We start from the raw sequence: 23,600 nt of genomic DNA, 5'->3' as shown, positions 1-23,600 counted from the left end.
ATTATCTACTATGTTAATACTTGTATAATTGCTAATGGATTTTTAATCTTATTTTATTATGATGGTATACTTTGATATCTACTTAGAGGCATGCGAAAAGGAGCCAATGTGAAATGCTTCCTGTTATTTTATTGAAGAATTGACTTTGAGATACAAAACATCCTTGAAACAAGACATTTAAAAAACTGTCAGTTGACAGACACAATGTGTTTGATTTCCCAGTGTTAGAAAACACAGTAACAACATAAAAATAGGTTTAAGAGCTTTGCACTTAAACATGTCGTTGTGATTTATTTTACATGTATTTTTGGCAACTGCACTGAAAATCAGAATGGCAATTATTCAAAACAACTTAAAAAACAGAACTGCTTATTTGGTATTTCTAATTACACCCAAGCAATTACAGGTTACAGGATAATGATTGGTCGCTTTCATTAAAGTCAATGGAGTGTGCAATGTATCGTCCCATGACTTGGGGTAGGTGTTGCACGACATTATATAAAAACATGCTCCAGTATAACCAGTAACCATTTTATCTGTTTGGGTGTGGAACGACTAATGTTTACATTTTTCTTAATTGTATTTTTGCGTCCTCCCATATCATGAACTGAAATGAGGACAGGTAGCTTTTAAGATGATTATTGGATATCCTGAGAAGGTAAGTGTTTTAACTATTTTTGTATACATTTCACAAAGGGTGTTTATGATCTAACTTGGGGACACATAACTTCCCTATCCCGACGGATCCAGGATAGGGATATGAGTAAACAGTAAAACCACTAGCTTAAGGATCTCACCTTCTTGCCGTATATATGTGCCACTACATTTGGAGACTTTTTTATCTTCACCTAGATTATTTCTAAATGAAGTTATAATTTACTAGAGTTCAAACAGCTTTGATTAAATGATTTCTCATATTTTGTTCTTTATACCTCTGGGTGTAAGTCTTTCGAAATACTCTACAAAAACGTGTAGAAATTACAAATGTGATGTTTTAAAATAGCATTTAATTTTTTAACGATTTATAAAAATTACCATCTATTTCTTCTTATGTATGCACAGGCAATCATACAACAAGGAACCATCACAAGTGTATACTTGTTTAAGCATTGTCTTTTTGTGCTCCACAGATAAGGATGGTATGAATTCAAGTGATATTTGCCCTGTAAGAACAATTTTCTACTTATATATACTTGATTGAGTAAATCACTACTAGAGTAAGGCCTCTTTGAAAAGTTGCTTGATCAGCATGTACTGGAACATTTTAAAAGTCAGCCAATTAGTTTTACGAACACATTTTGCAGGATCAGCAAAGTAGAAATTGATATGCCATACTCCAAAAATACATTTATCATGTGCCAAGTCTAGAAAAGTTGTATTTGTTTCCTAGACCACACTACATTGTGTTTTCTTGTGGTTATTGTACAAATTGCACATTTCAAAAGTAACGTCAATGTCAAAAATGTTATCTGAATTAAAAGCTAAGTTTGGAATACAAGCTAAAATCAATGTAATAGATCATTGAGTATGTATTATATTTTCAATATTCCAATCAATGCTCACTGAAACGCATTACAAATAGGCTCCAATGCATTTTATTGCATGCAAGGTAAAATAGTGGGCAAAAGCGGCATGTATGAGAGTTGAGCTGAAATGCACTTTAGTTAATGCATTGAAAGTATAATTAAGTACCATTCCTGGGCAAGGGTGCACGGAAAATTACAGAAGTCTTATTTTCAAACTACAATAATAAAGGGCTCATGGACTAATTTGCATACAGTAAAATGCATTGGCCTACATGTTCCAAAGTGGGCCTAAAGTGGGCCTTATTTTCATTAAGACACACGCCCTTAGTACATATGTGTCATTTTAGCAGCATCCCACAATGTGTATTTATTCACTCCACAGGTTTTCAAGTCAAGTCAGGGCACTGGTTGGACCTTGATTTTGTGGTCAGTGAACCACAATATATGATATATGTTTAGATCATTGTCCTGCTAGAAGATCCAACCACGACCCATTTTAAGCTATCTGGCAGAGGCAGTCAGGTTTAAAATTTCTCCATGATGCCATGTATCCTAAAAAAAAACGTCTAGATCCTCTGGCAGCAAAACTGTTTCAAAACATTAAAGATCTACCAAAGTATTTAACCGTGGGCAGAGGCACTTTTCCATATGGCTCCCTCTCTGTGTGCACCAAACCATGCATAGTGTCTGGCAGACACTGGAAACAGTTGAGTTTGTTTTTACATGAGTGACTTAGGGAATTTGGCCTATGTGTTACCTAATATTTATATCCCTGTGAAACAGGAAGTCATGATTTATCTATTTCGTGTTCCTAGACACCCAGGTGTACTAAAAATGTAAAATATCAGTATGAATATACTTCAAATGTATTTTTCTCATATGAATTCATAGGAGTGCCAATACCTGTGCCACACATATATTTATTTATTTTTTATAAACTTGTGTTGTGTTTGTAATTGTTTGATATTCATGAGAGCAGAGTACTTTTGCGTATTTTGGGAAGAAAAGATCAAAGGGTTAAACAATAAAGACAATTTTCACAGCATTTTTTGCTGATATTTACCAAGGGTGCCGATATAAGTGGAGGGCACTTTACTTGTTAGGTATGTAGTTCCCTTTTTATATTTTTGTGTTTATAATTATTTGGTTTAATAAAAGTATGAATTAAATGAGTTAAATATTTTTTAATCCAACAAAATTTGATGTATGCACTTTTTATTTTTATTATTAAGCGAAACAACCTTAAAAACAATATTTTATTAAACGCAAAACAATTACAATCAGTTCAGTTGATATTAAGCTATCTAGATGTTTTGAATTAATATAATGATTCAAGTATTAAAGTGGATTCTATAATTATTAACACAATACAACTGAGGAATATGCTGACTTTTGATTATCTTAATATACCATATAGCAGTCTAAGTGAATTAGATCATAATTAGTAGAATAATGACATTAACTGAACTATTGCTTGTCATTTTGGTTGTCATTTTCTTAAGCTAGTCTTGTTAAATTGTAATTAAGAATTTAAATAAATCTCATAAATGTTATAGTTTTCATTCTAATTTCTTATCAGTGACATACAATACCCAATAAATTATACAGCATGTCCCACATTTTTGGTCTTTCTACAAACACCGTTCCTGTGCTCAGTATTTAATTGTCATTACTGTGCCATTAATCTCAGAGCCATTTTCAAAGTTTGAGAGTCAGAGGGAATCTCAGCAATAAAAGCCTTGAAATTACTGTATTTGCTCGATTATAAGACAAGGTCTTTTTCAGAGCAAATGCTCTGAAAAATACCCCTCGTCTTATAATCGAGGTCGTCTTCTAATCAGACCTCAAATAGAGGTCTCACTATGAGACTAAGATCCAGATCCCCAGCAGCGCTGCAGGGGACCTGGATCATCCTGTCTGGTAACCTCAGCTGCTGCCGGCACTTCCACCGGGGTGCATCTTGCATATCTTATCGGCGGCCAGAGAGGAGAATTCCCTGCAGCGTTACGGGGAATTCTCTTCTCTGGCAGCCGGCGAACGCATGCTGGCACTTCCCCGCTACTGCTGGCACTTCCGCCGGTGCTTCTATGACGAAGCACCGGCGTCACATGACCTTCCGGTGCTCAGTCATAGAAGCGCCGGTGGAACTACCGCCGAACTCCACCCGCTGCCCCCACCAGACACCAAGGAATCAGAAGCACTGGTAAGTCGGGGGGGCTGTTATATGGGGGGGGGGCATAAGGCTTTTCTGGAGGCAGAGTGGCATATAGGGGGTTAAAAGGCATATCATCGGGCAGAGTGGCATATAGGAGGGTATATGGCATATCAGGGAGGCAGAGTAGCATATAGGGGGGTATAAGGCATTTCTGGGGGCAGAGTGGCAAGCCTGGGGGCAGATGTTTCATAACTGGGGGGGCAGGTTGGAAAAAAAGGAAATAAAAACAAAAAATATTTTTCTCAATAAAAGCTTTTATTAAATATGAAAAAATAGTTTACATGAATTAATATTTACTAGTATGGTCGTCATATTCAGGTTTTTTCTTAAATTAATATTCTTATAATCAGGGTCGTCTTATAATAGAGCACAAAAGGAGCACAATCAATAAAAAATAATAATATAACAATATAAAATTATTGTGATTTTGCATACAAAAATTCCTGGCAATGTAAAAAAAAGACAGTAAAAAAAAGACAGTATCACATATAGTGTACAAATGTTCTACTTTTCTTTTAGTGATTAAATCACCCATGTCCATAATTGACCATAATTAACCATCAGGAACAATACCTGTGTTTAGATGCTATATACACAAGCGCTTTACAATTCAAAAAGTTCCAGCTCTAGAGGGTTAAAAACGATTGTTTTAAAATAAACATAATTTATTAAAAAAAATAATGTGTAGAAGGAAATTAGAAATGCAAAGACAAAAGGCTGATTTTGAGAAATTTAAAATAAAAGATTGTCCCCAACCTTCCAGAGATTTTAAAATGTTCCTGCACTTAGATGGTTAAGCACTATTTTTAGATAGATTAAAGCTACAAGAGTGCAAATAAAAGGCCAAGTTCAAGCAATGTGCATTGATTATAGGGTAATTAATACTAGCCTCCAGCACCAGAGACCAGAACAATTTCTTTGTAAGATTACTGCATTAATAAAGGCAGTTCCTTTGAAAATGCTAATATATGCATATGGTAATGTGTGATCAAAATTAACGTATAAACATTTTATAGTTATTTATATTACATGCATAAACTTGTTGCCTGCCTAATGTTGTGTATTAAAATATATTCTCAAAGGGAAACATTTCAGTGCTAACCCTTCATCCAGAAGGATATTATTTGGATTCAGTTACAGCTATAAATTTTCACCTTCTATTTCTATAAATTTCCACTAAGTGTTTAATGGTTTATAACTGTAATTATTCTTGTGTGCCAACATTAAAGTTTAAAAAGTTTAATTTGGAGACTATTTGAGAAACTCATCTTTTTTACAACCTCATAAATAGACCTTTGATGAAGTAAGCAGAGGTTCAATGAATGCTCATGGTGCATTTGAATACGTCCACAAATGAAAGATATGTTTAATGGGCTATGACTAGAGAGGAATCTTTTATTTGAGACAAATGTACACTAACTGCTGGCTTGTGTGTGTTTTAAATGTGTGTTAATATAATGATCTATTTTATTTTTGCAGATGCTATTAGAAATGTCAAATGTTCTTTACATTTTAGCAATGGATTATGGTAATAATTATTTTGAAAAAAACAAATAGTCTAAAACATTTGGCTGACTACTTGGAAATACCAACATATTTGCTTGTCCTGAGGCACCAATTTTAAATGTTGTCATAGTAGTGACAAATGATATGTTTGGGTTTTCTTTTTTAATTAAAGGAACCATTTAGTCTCCAGAAATGCATTTATTTCTCAATGCATGTTGTGGCCCAATTTTGCATGAATGAAAGTAGCCGAAGCCAATAGCATGAATGTTACCAAAGTATAAATGTTCAGATACCACTGTTGTTATTCTATTGATGAGAGCAAAGATCCCATTAAGTAGAATGAAAGTACTACTGAGAATGTCCAAGAAGCACAATGACAAACGCTTCCCGGTTGCATAGGAGGTAACCAAGAGAGAAGTTAAATGAGATAGAAGTGTCATTTTCTAACTTCAATAACTAAAGAATGCCTATAGTGATTTAAACACAGCAAAAAGAGAAGATTTTGCATTGACTTCTAACCTAAATGCATTAAATATGAAAATAGGACCTTTTAACTTTTATGGGTGTTCATGTACCTGGTAGTTTGTAATGATAATCAACAATAATAATAATAATAATAATAATAATAATAATCTAAACCTAAGTACTTCTGAAGTTCCACTGCACAGGATAGTTTTCTATGGACTTTCCAGTGAATTGGCCAAATAGGTGGGAAGTCCAATGAAGTTGGTTCTATTGTGCAGAGTAAATTTACTGGAGTGCTTGGTACTTAAGCACTGTTTGTTCTCACTTTTGACTATGCATATTTTCCTTGGAATTTCAACTGTCATTGTGGATGATACTAGTCATCCTGATGGAGATTTTTCCTCTGTAATGGCAGGAGAGTGCTAAAATTCAAGACTCTCGTGAGACACTCAGCGGAGAGCGGGCCACTTCAGCGATGTCTATTCTTAGATAAAGTAGTATCAATTTTTTTCTGTATGTATAGCTAATTATTTAACATCCAGGCATTGTTCATCAAAATATATAATATGGTCAGTTAGGTTCATAGCAAGTAGGTTATACACATGTTTGTTTGTTGACAATGTCATGAACTACATTAGTGTTAATTACTAATGATACTGTATTTCGTTATGATAAAGGTGACAGGTTACTAAAGTCATAACTTGCTTAGGCGTACCTGAAGAAGAAACACCAGTGTCATGAAAGTTTGATGAGTCATATAGCCATTAAATGTTTCATTTTTATACCACTGTATTACAAAAGTACCTTGGCTGGTACTTAACATTCTTTCATAGTATAGTCCTTGAGGTTAAAGATAGGAGAACAGGAGCATGATCAAAATGTAGGCATAGGTCAGGAACACTAGATCAACAACAGAACAGGCACACCAGCAAGTCAGGCTTAACACACTGAAAGCTCCACAATCAGGAAAAATTTACTCTGAGAAGGAGTGGGTTCATATAGTTTGTTAGTTGACCTTTAATTAGAGGAAGGGCAGGATGTTTAGAGGTGGTTATGCTGGACATTCTGAAAACTGTCCAAAGGTGGGGAAACTTCTGCTGTGACTACAAGAGAGAAAAAACAAAACAGAGCAGCACAAGCAAACCAATACAACACAACATCACTATTAGGATGGGAGAGCAGGGTGTACCTGTCCTTAAGATCCAGGTGGGGAAGAGGCTTTTAACCCATTTGCCCACTTGTCTTGCCCACTAGTCCAATAATGGAATTACTGGCATATCCACACTTCGATCTAAACCAGCAGGCATATTCTCCCTTTTATTACTCTTCTTGTCCCCTTCAGTATATCAAGATATTTTGTTCAATGCTGGGCTGGACCATTGAACAGCATGGTGATCATTATCATACAATTCAAACCCTAATAATTTTTTCAACTCAAGGCATATCATTATTCTTACTCTGCAAACAAAAATAATCAGTGCTGCCTGATAAAGCCTGAACATGAGTTTGCATGAGTATCATATCAGGCATTTAATAAACAGCAAACTTCAAAGGCAAATGTGACCATGTACAATTTGAAGTAATATATTTGCGAGGTTGAGAGGTTGATCAGGAGTCAACTGGAGATGTATCTTTATGATGTTCAGGCTTAATACTTATAAAACGTTTCTACTAATACAAACTTAAACATCTACTTATTGCTAATTCATGTGGTTTTATTGGTATCACAGCTTATAGACCAAAGTGAATAATACTTTTTCTGTGTTTACAGAAAGTTGAGATAGGCTGTGATTGATAATGCAACATTGATGAGAATTGACTAGTACGTTGAATTGTTAATTTAATCAGTGCAGTTTTAGAGGGGGAAAACAATGCAGTGTGTGCAAAAACTACATGATAAATGCCCCTTTTTGTATTCAGTGCATTATCAGTAATATAATATTACTGCAATATCAGTAATATTAGATGGTAATTTGTGCTTACTCAATAGAAAATAAAAAGTACAGGCTGATTATGTGTCTACCTTCATAATGTAGGGGTAAGAGTCATTTATTTGTACATTAACTTTATGACATTAATAAGTGAAAAATGTTTAATAGGTGATATTAGGCATAAAACGATTGGTAGCTTGATTGTGGGAAAATAAAGGATACACTTTTCATGTGTCATTCATTTCTTCTTAAGATATATAGGGATTGCATTACTCTTAATTGGTAAGCATCTAGCAAACCTCTAGGAGACACTTTGATGGATCGGTTCTACCATATTGGCTTGTTGAGCTTACAAACCTAAAAGCATATCGGCATTTGTCATTCAGCTTGGAGCACAGCTAGCTTTTTGATTTGTATTAGTCAAATAGTTCACGTTGTTTTAATTAATGTTTTAACAACTGCATTTCTAAACCAGCCTCTAGGGTAAAAAAGTTTTACAACACAAGTGTTAGCTACTCAAAAGTAAATGATGAGCACATAGAAGCTGAGATAAAAAATCGATGGCAGTGTTAAAAATACTTAACTTTGCTGCCGTGTGCATGTCAACAGATTATGTATGCATTAGGCACAGATTAGGATCACTTTTGTCACTCTTTATTGAGAGCAAAACATGCTTAGGATAATTAATGTTTGTTTCTCCTACCTAAAAGTTTAGCAACAAACGCTCATGAAATTAAGTACTTTTAACCCCTTCCCACCAATGAACTTAATAGTATGTCACAAAATTCTGGCAGTTAACACCAAAGAACATACTATTACATCCTTGTGATTTAAGCAAGTTTGCCTTACGCTTAGCATAATTTTTCAGTGCAATCAAGAGAGCAGGTCTACACTGCCCTGCTTCCTGATCACAGTGTGATGGATGTCACAACAGCTTGCAAGATTATCAAGAGAGAGTGTTTTTTTAACTGTAAAACAGTAAGAAAAAAGTGTATAGTGTTGAAAAAAATGTTTATATTTTGTTTCATATTAAATGATGGATTACATAGATAAATAAAGTGTCAAAAGCAACCCGTACTAGTGAAATTAAGAATTTGTACACTAAATGAGGAAGAGAGAAACTACAGTTGAATAAGGCCTACATCATTAAGGGTTAAAAAAAAACTGTAAGGCCCTCCTAGTCTAGGGTAAGTACAATCATTTCACCTACAGGGGTTAAGGAACCACATAGAATAATTAGACTATGTCAGAATAACAGTAGGATCACAAAGAACATCAAGAGCATATTTTATTAAAATACACATTGACAAAGAATTGCAAATATATGCAATATTTGTGGCCTTACTCTTTCCCTGGATATCCCTTTTCTTTGTTAATTTATTTTGCTAAGACTTGCAGGCTGGAACAAGAGTACTGTTGTAATTTTGGTAGTTTTAACCATGAGGATAGAGGTGGAGCAAACGGTGGCTGAGGTGCAGTTGGCAGTAAAGAAGTCAGGACATCACCAGAATAGGAGCAGGCCGCAGATGGGAATCACCCAAGTTACAGGCTTGAGTTTGGGCAGGCAACAGACGGAAAAATTGCCAAACTAATAAAAAATAATAAACTACGGGAGACACAATATAAGCAGCAACACATAATATTACACCTAGATCCTTGCACAGGCAAAACTTGATTCTCGGAACAGAGAGTGAAAACTTTATTTTTCCAGTTCCATGATCCATCTTGGAAAAGGCACCAGAAAGAAGTTAGGCAGGTGTTGAATTGTTGATTGTCCTTACATTTAGGTAGAAATCCCTTTACTTTGTCAAGATGGGTTTAAATTTGAACCAGTACTAAACATGGATCTATTGATTATACAAGGGTAAAACTTCTGCCCTGGTAGATCTGACCAAGTCCTCTGTAAGTGCTATTATTCTTATGAAGTGGAAGCATCAGGAGTAACAACAGATCAGCCATGAAGAGGTAGACCAAGAAAACACAGACAGACAGGGTGGAGTGACTGCGTGCAGAAGCACATAGCTTGTAAAAATCCCATATCATGGGATAGGCATCACCTACTACAGAGTTCCAAACTGCCTCTGGAAGGAACATCAGCACAAGCAATATGCGTTGGGAATTTTATCTAATTGGTTTCCATAGCTGAGCAGCTGCACACAATCCAAATATAGCTTTGCCCAATTCCAAGCATCGACTGGAGTGCCTACTGGACTCTGGAGCAAAGGAAATGTTAGAAATCATACCTCATTATGTGATGGACGAACCTGGCATTGGCGCATGTCAGGAGAACACTACTTAGCATAATGCATAGTGCCTACTGTGATGTTTGGTTTAGACAATTGTATCCTATAAACTTTGCGTCACCAGTTTGGGGAAAGCACCTTCATATTCCAGCCTGAGCCCTGACCATAACCCCATTGAACACAATTGAGATTAATTGGAACACTGATTGTGTGCCAGGCCTTCTCATCCAACACCAGTGCCTCACCTCACAAATGCCCTTTTGGCTGAATGGGCACAAATTCCCACAGACACATTTCAAAATCTGGTGTAAAGACTTTCCAGAAGAGTGGAAGCTGTTGTTGCCACAAAGGATGTGATGGTAAAGTGTCCACATACTTTTGGTACCTTAGGCATGGCTTCAATACCCGGATTATTACCTTATTCAGTTTAAGGGGTTTGAAAATTAATATACTTTTGTCTACTTAGTTTAAGAATTTTCAATTAGTTATCCAAACCTATAAAATAAACACTCTACCTCTTAATACTGTATATCTTTTACATACTATTATTATTATGTTTTATTTATATAGTGCCAACAATCTTGTCTACGTATGACAAGACGAGAGTTGACAGACTAAGACAAACCGATACATTAGGTGGAGAGAGCCCTGCTCGCAAGCTTAAAATCTTGAGGGAATGGGGTGACAAACATCAGTGACGAGGACGTTCGGGACATGAGAGATGGAGAGAGATCATGAGAAGAAGGTAGATTTGAGTATCATCTGCATATAGATGATACTGGAGGCCAAATGAGTTGATTAGTTTGCCAAGAGATGAAGTATAAAGAGATAACAACAGAGGGCCAAGGACTGAACCTTGGGGGACACGAACTGAAAGTGGAAGGGGTGATGATGTCTTGCCAGAGAAGCTGACAGAGAAGGAACGGTTAGACAGATATGAGGAGATCCGGGAGAGAGCTGTATCTCGAATGCCTATAGAAGCAAGTGGGTCAAGAAGAAGGTGGTGATCAACAGTATCAAATGCAGCAGAGAGATCCAATAGTATTAGAATGGAGAAGTGACCTTTTGCTTTGACAGAGAGCAAGTCATTGGAAACCCAGGAAACCCAGGAGGAAATTAGAGGGAATTAGAGGAGAGTAAGTTAGTAAGGTGATTATACAGAATCTGTTCAAGCAGCTTAGAGGTAAAACAAAGCAGAGAGATAGGGCTGTAGTTAGTCAGACAGATGGGATCTGAGGAAGGATTTTTTAGAATTGGTGTGATTAGCGCATGCTGGAAGGATGTTGGTACAGTTCCAGATGATAGATTAAATAGGTGGGTAAGTGATGGACCAAGGGATGGACATAGAGACTTTGTGAGGTATGATAGGATGGGGTCAAGGGGACAGGTTGTTGGGTGAGAGGAAGAAAGAAGAGTGGCTATCTCTTCTTCGGTTGTTAGTTCGGTTAGGCAGTTAGTATGGGATGAGTGGAGAGAGTGGTGGTGGGTGGTGTAGGAGGGGGTTGTAAAGAAGAGAGGTCTTGTCTAATAGTCTCGATCTTGTCTTTGAAGTGGGTAACAAGATCTTGGGCAGTGAGAGAGGTTTGTGGTGTGGGTATGGAGGGACAGAGAAGGGAGTTGAAGGTAGAAAAAAGGCATCGCAGGTTGGAAGAAAGGAAGGATTTGAGAGCGGAGATGTAGAACTGTTAGGCAACAGAGAGGGCAGAGTTGTATGTGCGAAGCATGAATTTATAGTGAATAAAATCTTCGCTGGATTTGGATTGTCTGAAGTAGCGTTCAGCCGTGTGGCAGCACTTCTGAAGAAACCACGTGGTTTTGGTATGCCACGGTTGGCGTTTCTATTGTAGGGGTAACATTTAGTAATTGGAGCAATGCTGTTGAGGGATGAGGCAAGTGTATTGTTATAAAAGAGGCTGCTGATTCTGGGTAGGAAATGGTTAAAATGGAAGGTAAGAGAGGTTCTAGTGAGGCTGACAGTTGGGTAATGGTATTATCTAGTAATGGCCTACAAATATGAGGTGAGGTAATGGCCTAAAAATGCTTACTCAAGAAACAAAAATAGATTGAAATACATTAAACATTTTAGCTTGGCTCTACATTATCTATGTGATGGTAGAAAAAATAATTAATTATTCTTGCTATTAACTATTTTAAAAAATAATATGATGTAAAAAATGAAATAATATTAATAAGGACAAATGTGGAAATTAATTTTATATTTTATGGCTTGTGTTCATATAATAGTCATGCTAAACACCCAAATGTTTTGCATTGTGAAATGTAAATGATTTCATGAGGTCCAGACTCCAGTCTCTTGTCTTTTCATTGGTTATGGGGGCAGTTGTGTTAAGGGTTAACTTGACTGAATAGACTGACTGGGTCAAATGTCCTCACGTGGTAACAATCTTAAAATGTTTGTTCTGACCCCTAGAACTCAAAGGGTTCAATACCTATTTTGGAGCAATTGGTTTAGTTCAGCTATGTGCTATGACACAAAGGCACTACTCTATTTTGCATAGTAAGAAATGTATTTTTCATTATGCTTCTCCATTGTCTCAGTTTAAACAAGCAGAGTTGCTGGTGTTTGATGGATTATTTTTCCTTCCAACCAAAGGTACAGAGCCATCATCTAATGAAAACACTCCTGTATTTTATGGCTCCCTAGACTGTACTTGTGCATATTAACAAAGAATTTCAATCTTAGCGTTAGAAATAAAATCAAATTTCACATCTGTGTCTTTCATTATATTTCTTTAAAGGTCCTTATTTAATTTTAAAAGTAAATGACTTTATTCCAGACACCATAAAGAGGCTGTGAATATAATTAAAAACTATCTGCAAATTAAAACTTAAAGACAATAGATACACTACTCATTCATTTATACAGTTCATTTAATAACTGTGGAATGTATATATAAGTCTAATTATATATAATAATATAATGCAATTTTGACTCAGGAAGCGGTGTTAAAACAATAGAAAAAAGTGTTAAACTATAGTGAGTGAGATATTTTTTTAACAAAACTTTGCAATGTACTTTTAAATTATTTAAGAAGTATGTGTGAGGTATTTATATTAACTATCCTGAGCTAAGTATGACGGTCTCTGTTAGATTAAGCACATAGTAACTGTATTATAAAATTTAATGTAGATTAGGATTGATAGTGTGCCTGAAACAGTGAGAGAACAGATAATCCCTGAATAATAAAAGAAAGAGCTGCATGACTGGGCCAGTATTGACGGTAAGCAGGATAGGTTTAATGTGTTAAGGTGGTTAATTGTATATATATATATATATATATATTTATGTCATGCCTTATTGGAGGTGGTCATACAAGGCTATTTATGGGCTATTTTTCATGCCATTTGGGCCAAAATCAGAAGCAGTGCGTTTTCCCCGTTTATATATTCGATGCCAGCAAAACTTTTTTGAAGATGGGGTTCATAGCAAACTTAAGTTTGGTTGTTACACCAAGATTCGGCTCATCAAATGAACAGTTTATCTGTTGTATACTCCATGAGTTCAGTGCCTGGGGGTTTTGTAATAGGCCGTCAAAATCATCAAATTTATTTGTAAGTGCAAATTTGTAAAAAGGGAATAAGTAAAATACATTTATCTGCCGCTTCTATAACCACTATATTTCTACTCTTGAACTTATGACCTTGAATATAAATAGAATTCAAAAGGGCAGACTAATTAATTAAATAATTTATGCTTGGATCATGCAATAGCATGTCTTCTTTATTTACTCATTTACTAATAAACATATTGAGCTTTACGTATCTGGGACTTTTGTGTATTAGTGGCACCCACAGTAATCAGAATGATGTGCCTATTTATAGAGCCTTATTGTTTGAATTGAAAACTGTGTTTCGTATTTTAGCACAGGCTTTCCATTCAGCTTGCTGTTATTGTTGCAAATGGCACATTAATAAAATTGCATTCAACAACTCATTTGCTACCACTTTAATCAAGTTTAAAACTATCTGAAATGACACACATATAACAATTATAGGAAAAGCTGAACAATATAGCGTTGTTTTGTCTTCCAAATCATTAGGGATATTTTATTGTGGTAGTTGCATTTCCGCTTTTGCAAAATATGCAACAAATAATTCCTGGTTATGTTTAATACACTTGAGAAACAAAACTATCACTGTTGCCTTGGCAACTAGATGATAGCACTGCACTTTGGAGAGCACAAGAGTACAAAAGACAGAAAAGAAGTTTAATCAAAGGAGCTGATTTCAGTAGCATAAAAAATCCCCAAACTACAGTTAAATGTTCTACTTGGTTTGTGTTACTTTGAACAAGAAGAAAGAGGCAATGGATTTATATTGCTACTTTCTTAACAGATTGAATTCTGTCTTCAGGGATTACTTGGTAATTTGTCAAGTCTTATTTGTTTTTTTGTTTTGTTTTTAGTATCACATTTAAATGCAGTATACTACATTTTAAAATTATTGCTAATAAGTGTAGTCAAGTAGTTGAACTAGGTTTTAACCTTAACGCACAAATTAGGATAGTATTCTGCATATGCAGTTTAAACTACAGAGTTGTGGCATTTCGTAAAAATGCCTTTTCCCTTAGGCCAAACATCAATTGCACTCTCTAGCAGGTTGAATAAATACATCTAAATCCGCAATTTTTTTTCTTTCCTCAGAAGGTTAACCCTTACAAAAAAATTACTGCAGTTTTTCTGAAGTAATACTGCAGTTTTTTGGACATGAAAAAACTGCAATACTGCACTTTTACTGCAGTTTTACTGCAGTTGTACTTCACTGTACTGCAGTATTACTGCACATTTACTGCCCTTTTTTTTACTGCAATTATACTGCATTGTACTTCAATGTACTGCAGCTTTATTGCATTTGTACTTTCGTACAAAAATAACTGCAGTAAAACTGCAGTACAGTGAAGTACAAATGCAGTAAAACTGCAGTAAATGTGCAGTAATACTGCAGTAAAAGTGCAGTATTGCAGTTTTTTCATGTCCAAAAAACTGCAGTATTACTTCAGAAAAACTGCAGTAATTTTTTCGTAAGGGAAACCCTTGGAGTGCTAGGGTCAGGATACATTTTTTCCATGGGAGGCTAGACCAATCTTCATATTCTTCTACAGTTACAACCTTAAAAACAGCTAAAACTTTAACTAGGAAAATCAAAAAAAAAATCCCTTCTCACCCTTATGGGTAGTGTGAGTCTTCCCCAACTTCTAGTCTTCTACCAAGGCCTGGGAGTTTGTGGGTTCCACACAGTATCTTAGCTACACCTCGCACTGCACTATTCTGAACAGAGTGTTCTGATGTTGTTCCTGGAATCTGTTAGAGCCACTCTCCCAGCTTAGGAGTGCGCCTATGACCACTGAGACCACTTTGGCCCTCACTCTCCACATGTTCTCTAGTTCTTCTTTCAGGCCCTGGTATTTCCCCAGCATCTCATACTTCTTCTTCCTGATGTTGCTGTCAGTTGGCACCGCTAAATCTATCACCACTGCTGTCCTCTGGCCCATACTCTGTGCAGATGTCCCTGTACACAATGCTAGCTACTTGGTTGCACTGTTCAGTGTACGCTGTTTCTGCGAACATCTTACACCCTGCCACTATGTTTTGGATCTCAGAAGCCTCTCTAGATCTGTCTGTTGCTGGTTCAGACATTCTCTCAGCAGCTCATCTTCCAGTGCTACCTTACTTATGTACTCCCAGATGCTCTGGGTTTCATACAGGACAGTGGCTTTGACATTTACCAGACCCTGCTCTTTTCCCCAGCAGGAGCAGGAATTTTTTTCATCCATAAAAAAATGGGGGACTATGACCCTGTATTGACTACCGGGATTTAAATTTGGGCTTCGCTGATTTACGTGATCCTGACCCCGGCTACGTGTACTGATCTATGCTGCATTTAGTGAATCTGGCCCTGTTTATGCTTTTTGCCTTGGGTTATCCTGCATACCAGACTCCTCCACCTTCCACACCTTACACTGGTTGACTTTATATAGTTCTAGGCATTCACAGATCCATGTGTGTGACATTGAATCATAGTCAATCCAGGCTGTGTTCAGGTTGGTCTGTCTACACTTTGAGTCTTGGGGCGACTGCTCTTTCTATGATCAACTGGTGCTTGGAGCCTCTGTTGTGGTTCCCTTCTGAGCTGTGCTCATTTACTGGCCAATATGGTCCTGTAGCTTGGTGGCTATGATCCCTGATAGGAATTTCCATGTTGTGGGGAAGCAGGTTATTGGCTGGTAATTGAAGGGTGTTGTACTCTTATGAGGGTCTTTCGTGATGAACACTGTCCTTCTTTGTGTTAGCCGGTCTGGGTAGAAGCGTGTTGCCAGCCTGTGGTTCATCTGTACTGCTAGGCATTGATGTATGTACACATTTGGAATGAACTGGAACAGAGATTGCAATTCAGGCCTTTTTGTCAACAACAATGTCTGACCTCACAAACCTTCTTCTCAAAATTAGTGGAAAACAGTGGAAACTGTTATACCACATATGTGAGCATTGCATGGTCAAAAGAGACCCCCCAAATCATGAGAGTGTAAAGAAGTCTCCACTAGTTCTAACAGCTGAACCAGTCACTCCTCATGCTTGTGGAGGTAAAACTACTCCTAAACAACAAAATAACCCCATAAACAATATATTCTCCGAAAGCACAAAGCCCAATGGCCCCCTTTACTTTTGTATGTGGGCCAACCCAACCACAAATATACCAAGAAAACTTGCGTTTTTTTCTTCTTACCTTTTCACATTTCTTGCACATATGGCAGGGTTGTTTGATAAGGTGCCTTCCCTGAGTATTTGGGACATTTTTAAATTGTTTTTGGTGTCTCTTCTTTCCCTGGGTTTCGGGGTATTTTTTTAATGGATTTTGTGTTTCTTTGCTGAGTTTAAGAGTATTTTATAAATGTTGGTTTTGGTGACTTTCCTTTCCCTAGGTTTAGGGCCAATTTTTAAAATGTTTTAATGTCTCAGAATCAACTAGCATGCAAATAACTAACAAAACAGCTTAGTGAAAATACCTAGGGGATAGGGGCTAGCAGACAACGTATGGGATAACAACCAGGATCCTGTTAGTGGATAGTTATAGGTACAGTTAGATGTTAGGTTACACTACCGTATAGTGTTAGTGATGATCAGATTAGGTCACTGGCTATTGATCATGAGACTGATCAATGATTATTGACCAAAAAGGTAATTAATCAGTGGTCACATTTTATTAGGTTACATATATATCGCTATCAGATCAATGAGACTGATCAGTGACCTAAAATGTGGCTTCTAGGCAGAGTCAGGTGGTGCCAGGACTGGTCCTCACACTTGTATGGGGACCAAAGAATCAATTGGCCCCCTTCCCTGAAGCTGCCTGTTGTGTTGAACCTGTAGAATCGCTCTTGCAGGCTCAAGGGGGCTCTGGGTGGGTGTGCTGGTCTGCCCAAACACCTGGGCAGACAACAGCAGCAGTGCCCCCGCGATGTGGGGCATTTTTTAGGCGTGATGCACCAAGTATATCACCAGACATAAAAGGGTGAAAGTAGAGTACAATGTCATAAAAGTCCCTGTTGGTGTAATGGTCAGGTGTCCCGATTCTTTTGTAAAGTTGTAAGCATAGCAATGTCCAAAATGTCTTTGCTATGTCTCCTTCAGCATACCAAAATATTTTGTACTTCAACAAAAATGAAACAGGTGTATGTAGGTAAAACTCTAGCCTAAGCATTTCCAACCCTGTGTCAATGCTCAAATCTAGGCCCAGACTGGCCATCTGGAGCATTTGCTGTGGTGTTCTGATGGGCCCTGCAGCAGTTGCTCTAAGAACTAGGCATTCTGGCTGGTCTGTACCTCTCACTTGTCCTGCAACATGTTGCAATTATCCTCCCTCACTGAAACTGTGCATCCAGAAATAACCTCACTTCTTGGCACCCACTGTCAGTGTTACGAGGATAATTGCCGCACGTTGCAGGATCCGATCGGGAGCAGGCCACAAGAAACATACAGGAGGGAAGTGGAGGCACTGTGTATATACCTACATGTACAGGTGTGTGTATTTATACATATGTGTATAAATGTGTGTTGTGACAAAATCACTTCTTTCCTTGTCCTGGGATCAGGGTTTTACATACAAACAAGTTACAGAAACACTCCACACACTGGATAAGGTAAAAATGGCTCGGTCTTTTTATTGTAGCTCCAACATTCAAAAAGTACAGCAGTATATAATAGAACTAACAATATTCTTGCTCTACTGACTACTAACTAAAAATTTGTATATATTGACTGGATGGTTTGCCTGTTTCCCAAAAAAATTATCAGCTTTTTTGCTTCATCAGCGTAATAGGAAGCAAAACAAAATTTGATCTCTTTTTTGGCAGGGAAGTACTTACTTACAGCATCTACAATTGCTTATAATTTACAGGTGAGGTAAATGAAAGTGTTGGAACTCTGGAACCGGACTCCTCCCCAGCAGTCTCCCAGCAACCTCCAAAATGTAGAGTGGCGCATAACAATGGCTGGGCCAGACTGGGATTTTAATGTCAGCAGCTGCCAAGGGATGCAAATGTGGCTGCCAGCTGGATACACATGGGGACATATTATGCTTTTATACCTGCGCAATGTCCAGACGGACATATCCAGATTTGAACTATGGGGCACTACTGTCTCTTTGTAATACTGCTAAACATTACAGCCATGGATGACCTTCACTTTCCATATGTCTTAGCATTGTATATTCAAGAAAAGCATGGAAAAAATGCAAATTAAATCAAGTCTGGGGACTGTCATTTGAGCAGAGACAAGTTCAATACAGATGATTTATCTACTTAGACAAATGAAATCAGTGTCACTTGATATATCTGGAATGTTCTGATGTCTCTGCAAAAATGATTAAAAAAAAGTTGTAGTCAAATGAAATTTTGCTGAAGTTGATTTTTTCTGCTTACAATCTTTTATTGTTGAAGGTCATCCAATTTGTACTGTTCACATACCTTTATTATCCCCACTGCCTGACACAGGTCATAAAATAAACAAATAATGAAATTTCTCAAATCTAGACGTAGTATATTTAATGAAGCTCAACAACAACTGAATACTGTCATAAGAACAGTTGCAAATACATTATTAACATGATGGCTATATTTATGTAAAAACAAACCAAAACTTTTCTAATCTCAGGAAAAATACTGATACCTAAAAAAGGCCCTGTTAAAGTGAGTTCACATTTTATATGTATTAGAAAGACTTCCACCTCATTGGGCGCCTGTCTTTTATTTTATATATATTTTTATGGATTTCACATGTGTATCTATGTAATTTGGCTGTTTGATCTCTATTTCACTAATTAAAATAGATATATCTAATATATTGCAAGTGTTATAATTATTTGCATATTGGTTTTAAATATTGTTACAATGCCCACACCCAGGAGTACACACAACACGAGTTATTCTCCCTGATACAACTACACAAGGGTAGAACCCCCAGATGGAACAACCAAGGACTTCAGTGATCCCAGTAGTGTGGATGCTTGTGTATAGGCTGATACAGTAGAGACTGAGTTGTAGTGTAGCTAAGCAACTGCCAGAGGGCCAGATACCTGCAGACAGGAGATGCCTTAGGTAGGTACACTAAACAGGTAGTCCCAGGATGCCAGGTAAGGCACAAAGGACAGGTAGATATAGAAACCAGGAACACTGTACAGGTAGTCATCCGATGCCTTGTTCAGTAGACTAAGTGGGTAGTCAAACATAGCCAAAAGTTGGTATATGGAGCAGGAAGCCAGGGAAAGCCAGGTACAGTACACAGGGCAGGTCAGCAAGATACAAAATCACTAGGCAGAGGAGTCAAACAGGCCAAGAGTCATACACAGCTTCAGGAATCAGATTTGCAAGGGAACATGTGCAGGGACACCAAATAATTTTGTGGTAAACTGAGGACCACGCTGTTTAAACTCTGGTGCCAAGAGTGCGCCACCCCCCCTCACTTCATGGATGTGCCCCTTTGAGGACAGGAGCTCCTGCTGTTCTGGCCACAACCCGATGTGACTGCACAGGTGAGAACCATTGGGTAAGTACCTTACTCACTGCAGGTAGATTTAGCTTGGCTTCTGGCAGCAGGTCTCCGATCTGTGATATATATACTGTATAGCTATAGATCAGTAATCAAAACAGCAATCAATCATGTTGACGCGTACTTTTTATTGCAAGAAAAAAATGAAAAGGAAATAATAATAAAGAGAATGAGCTATAAATGACAGCTAGAGGTATTTTAAAAACCTTGTTCTATACATGAAAAGTAAAAATGGTAACTTTGTCTTAACTAAGTAACACATATTAAATATTCCTAAAAAGGCCAATTAGTTTGCTCATTATCAGAAATATTCAAGTGCATTTCAAAACCAATTCCAGAAAACATACTTAGTGTATCATAAATTTTGACATATAACCTTGATGAACCTTTCAAAGAGATATTCTAACAGAGAAAGTAGAATAAGCTAAAGTAATCAACAGGCCTAACTACTCCTCCATTAGTGATTATAATACATGTTGTCTCATTGCATTAATCACCACTTAGCCATCCATTCAGTTAATTGGAGAATGGAGCACTGAAAGCTGTCATGTATTGAAGTATTAATTATACAGACGATTTTATACATCAAAACCAATGGCATGTGACTGAATTAAAACAAGAATTTAATGTTAAATAATTGACCTTTACTGTTTTTACTATATTAGGTAACTTGTCAAAGTGTTTCTTCTTGTATTCCAGACTATAGCTATAATCTGTGTCAAAATGATGAAGATGATTATCTCTTTATATGTCCCAACTGAGCACTCCAATATAGCTCTATCATGTAGGTGGGCTAAAATATCACATTTTATGAGGTTTGGGTAGGATTTTTAGGAAGTACAAATGGATTTCATACAGTTGTGCTCAAACGTTTGCATACCCTGGCAGAAATTGTGAAATGTTGAGATTGATTTTGAAAATATTACTGATCATGCAAAAAACTGTCTTTAATTTAATCCTAGTGATCATATGAAGCCATTTATTATCACATAGTTGTTTGGCTTCTTTTTAAATCATAATGATAACAGATATTACCATACCTGGGAACTTCTTCACTCCGGCTACCCAGAGCTTTTCCAAGTGAGGCTGTCCAGGCAAACCCAAAAAAAGTTTTTTAGACCTTCCGATTGCCGAGATCAGCGGTTTTAACAACAGACCAGTGATGCCCAATGCTAATCGGGTGAGGGGCATTCCAGGCTGCCTCTTCATTGAGGAAAGCCTGCAATGCCCCAGAGGGGGCTTCACAATAACCCACCGAATTACGGAGATCGGTGGGTTAAACGACTGAAATCACTGGTCTGTTAATCACGCCCCCCCAGCTAGATCCAAATCTGGTGAGGTGCATTCCAAGCCTGCAATGCCCCAGAGGGGGCTACACTCACTCTGTCCCCCCCCGAGATATGCTGCCACTCTGTCCTCCCCCTCGATATGCTGCCACTCTGTCCCCCCCCCCCCGACTTACCAGAGTAGACTCCCGGGTGTCTTACGGGGCCAGAGGGGGACATCTATGCACATCGTCTATACAACTCCCGGTACCGGCACTCAGCGGAAGTGCCGGCACCGGAAGTTGTATACGCGTATTGCGTATTGCCCTGCAAGACATCCGGGAGTCTGCTCTGGTAAGTCGGGGGGGGGTTTAAAATGCATCATGCGGATGTTCACTGGCAACGGCGCATCGCCGCTGCCGGTGAACGTCCGTGCGATGCGCTTAGACAACCTCCCGTGCCGGTACTCCCCCCGTGGAAAGTGCCGGCAGGGGAGGCTGTCTGAGCATATCAGAGAGTAGGATACAGGTCCCCTGCACCGCTGCGGGGGATCTGTATCCTAACCCCGCTGCCTGCCCGGCGCCCGGGACTGCATGTCCCGGGCGTCGGGCGCTAGACCCCGAATATAGGCCGCACCCCCACTTTAAAAACTTAAAGTGGGGGGAAAAAGTGCGGCCTATATTCGGGCCAATACGGTATATATATATATATATATATATACAAACCAAAGGGAGCGGCTACACACTCAGAGAATTTATTAATATACACAGGCTTTTATTTGCCCAGGTGCTCCAAAAATAGCCAAATATATGAAACCAAAGAAAAAATGGGCACTCACGGGTCTTTGCAGTAAAGTGCATTCCAAATAAATAAATAAATATTGCCTCAATAAATATTATTATTAGATATTATTTATTTATTGAGGCAATATTTATTTATTTATTTGGAATCATGTACCTGTAGTTCATTGGAATATATTTAGGGCTCTGCCCTCAAATAAATTTTTCTTTTATTAACCATCTGGTTGGCCACTAATTCATGGTGGTTCCCGATATTGATTACAATTTGGGGAATATTCACTAAGACCAACACGAGACTGCGGACAAACATAAAGGAGGAATTGATCGGGAGATACCTTGGAATATCACACGCTGAACACTCTCTACATAAGAGTAAGTGCATCCATCACCTCATGGTGTTCTCTTCCTAAACGATACCATCCCATGTTTGGTTTTGTGTTTTGTCCACATGTTCAAGCGGACAGACGGATTTTTAGAGAACTTCACTTTGAAACACCACGTACACTTGTGAGTGCATAGAGTATATCTGTCCATCAGCATTACTGTTTATACTTCTACACTATCATTTTTTTCTTTTTTATACCATTTTATTTTATCGGTTAACACGAGCGCACCTGGTTGGATTGTTTTGGGATGTGCTGGGCAAACAAGTTCGATCCATGGAGGCCCCACCTCACAACTTGCAGGACTTAAAGGATCTACTCCTAAAGTCTTGGTGCCAGATACCACAGCACACCTTCAGACGTCTAGTAGAGTCCATGCATTTGAGGGGTCAGGGCTGCTTTGGCGGTAAAAAGGGGACCTACACAATATTAGACAGGTGGTCATAATGATATGGCTGATTGTTGCCTTTTGTCAATCCGTGGAGTACCACAGTGGCTTCCTTTTTCTTTTGCTAACAAGTATATGCAATGTTCTGCTGCCTTTAGAAGGACATCTCTTAAATATACCTATCTCTTCTGGAATTCATCTAAAGATGTCCAGACCATCAAAGACTCACCTACCAGTCTCTCCGTTTAAGGAAAATTCACGTTTCTAAAATAAAAAAAAACCTTGGTTTTAGTGTGGTGCAATGTAACCGCTCTCCGTATATTAAACCACACGGATTAATGACCTCTGGTGCCCAAACACCTGATTTTCTGATTTTCCTACAGTGACATCCAAAATGAAGTCTTCACTGGTAAATGCCAAATCCAACACAACCTGTCTGTAGGAAATTTAGGATGTCTCTTCTCCTGGCTGATCCAGCTGTTTGGTTTTTCCAATCTACATCAGGGAGATTAACGTCTCCCATAATGATAACCTCCCCTTCCATTGACATTTTTGGGATTTCTTCAAGTAGCAGATTGTCAAGCTCCTCTGGTTGTCCAGGAGGTCAATATATCACACCAAAGCGATCAACTACTTTGTTACAAAGTTCTAAAATTACCTAAATGGTTTCTAGGTTCTCCTTAGTGTAGGGATCTTATTCCTTAAACTATTGGCATTTGTACCACCAGGACATTTTTTAACCTAAGTGCCACAACATGTTTTGGTTTAGCTTTTTCTATATCTATACTGATCCCACCATGCCTTTCCCAACTTC

The sequence above is a fragment of the Spea bombifrons genome, chromosome 1 (assembly GCF_027358695.1).
Source record: "Spea bombifrons isolate aSpeBom1 chromosome 1, aSpeBom1.2.pri, whole genome shotgun sequence".
Lineage (NCBI taxonomy): Eukaryota > Metazoa > Chordata > Amphibia > Anura > Pelobatidae > Spea > Spea bombifrons.
This window is presented reverse-complemented; position numbering follows the sequence as displayed.